The sequence below is a fragment of the Tachypleus tridentatus genome, chromosome 9 (genome assembly GCF_004210375.1).
Source record: "Tachypleus tridentatus isolate NWPU-2018 chromosome 9, ASM421037v1, whole genome shotgun sequence".
NCBI lineage: Eukaryota > Metazoa > Arthropoda > Merostomata > Xiphosura > Limulidae > Tachypleus > Tachypleus tridentatus.
Genome location: NC_134833.1, coordinates 91587057 through 91589353, shown reverse-complemented (window position 1 = coordinate 91589353; position 2297 = coordinate 91587057).

The following is a 2297-nucleotide window of genomic DNA, read 5'->3' as shown; positions in this document are numbered from 1 at the left end:
CCAAGGAATTTCTAGAATGTTGTAGAACTTACGAGTATTTTCTAGAGTTTTACATAGTAATATATATACAAGGGCTCACCACTTCAGTTTAATTCTAGCTGCCTAAATGAACACATAGACCTATCTGATTTTATCAGAGATGAAATCAAAAAGCTGTAAGCATTCTGCTATGTATAAGGCCAATTTATCAAGATGATGAGTCTCCAAAGAGGCTTACCAAATTTCCTTGTTATCTTTTCCTTTGGGACAGCAGGTACACAGTAGCATACTACAACAGGAAGCACTGGCCATAACGGACCGACTTCTCTGTGGGGAGGCACAATGTCAAGTGTGAGCTACTAATGGACCTCCAGAAGGTGTTATTCCCACCATTGCACATAAAACTGGGTATTATGAAACAATTTGTCACGGCTATTCATAAGGAGTCTGCAGCCTTCAAGTACCTACGAGACTTCTTCCCTAAGCTGTCTGAGGCAAAGGTCAAAGCTGGTGTCTTCGTTGGACCACAAATACAGAAGATTTTGGAGTGCACAGAATTCCCCAAAAAGCTCAGTAGGAAGGAAAACAAAGCTTGGGCAAACTTTGTCGCAGTGGTTCGAGTAATCTTGGGCAATGACAAGGCCGAAAATTATGTGGAACTGGTTGAGTCTCTGGTGAAGAACTACGGCAAGTTGGGTTGCAGGATGTCTCTGAAAGTCCGTATCCTTGACGTTCATCTTAATAAATTCAATAAAAACATGGGAGCATACACAGAGGAGCAAGGCGAGCGCTTCCACCAAGATATACTGGAATTTGAACGCCGCTACCAAAGAGCGTATAACGAAAACATGATGGGAGACTATGTTTGGGAACTGATACGATAAAGTGGTTAACATTACAATCACAAATCTCGAAAAACTACTCACTTCTAAACATATTTGTTCATTTTTGTATAACTTTAGAATAAACACATGTAAATCTTGATTCATATGTTGTTTTATTCAGACCTTATGTAAATGAAAATGTGAAAATTTGCCCATTTTTACAAAGAAAATAGGTTAATTTCTAAATTTTACTATCCATATCACAAAATCAAAGTTTAATTAAAATAATGACCATTTTTTGTACTTTTACAACATAAGCAATTAAGAAATAACACATACTATCCAGGAACAAAAGTATGTTACATTGCGTAACCAGTTACGTAGTATCACTTACATCAGAAATGACATCTAATTTCATCTTATAAAATTTCAGAATTCCACCATAACATGGGATCAAAAAATAAATAGAAAACAATGTATTATTATTATACCAGAATGTTTTGTTTGTTTGTTTGTTTTTGAATTTCGCACAAAGCTACTCGAGGGCTATCTGTGCTAGCCTCCCTAATTTAGCAGTGTAAGACTAGAGGGAAGGCAGCTAGTCATCACCACCCACCGCCAACTTTTGGGCTACTCTTTTACCAACAAATAGTTGGATTGACCGTAACATTATATGCCCCCACGGCTGAAAGGGCGAGCATGTTTAGCGTGACGGGGATGTGAACCCGCGACCCTCAGATTACGAGTCGCACGCCTTAACACGCTTGGTCATGCCGGGCCGTATACCAGACTATAAAACGTTTTATTTCTAACGAATGTTTTACAAAAACAACAAACACTGCATAGTAGTACGGTTAATATAGGATAACAAGTTAGATTAAATGAAATTAATATCAGTAAAGGTTTTGTCACCAGGAAAAGTCTTCATCGGGTTGCCTGTTAAAGAAACATATTCTGATAAATAACGTCATCCTAAACTTAGTCTATTCTAATTTTCAAGGTACAATATAGAAAGTATCCAATTCTCAAAACACAAAGCCAGTAAAGCGCATTGTATTAAACTTGTTTCGATACAGAATATATAAAAATAATTTTATGTTTCTCAATAATGTACGACTTTATCGAACTAAAACAGTTTTCAACGTACTATTAACATTATGTGACATGACTGGCTCGTATATACTATTCTACACAATTGTTTTAAACAATGTACTTGAAATAAAGAACAAAGGGCATAGATTTGTTTGTTTGTTTTGGAATTTCTCACAAAGCTACTCGAGGGCTATCTGTGCTAGCCGTCCCTAATTTAGCAGTGTATGACTAGAGGGAAGGCAGCTAGTCATCACCACCCACCGCCAACTCTTGGGCTACTCTTTTGCCAACGAATAGTGGGATTGGCCGTCACATTATAACGCCCCCACGGCTGGGAGGGCGAGCATGTTTAGCGCGACGCGGGCGGGAACCCGCGACCCTCAGATTACGAGTGGCACGCCT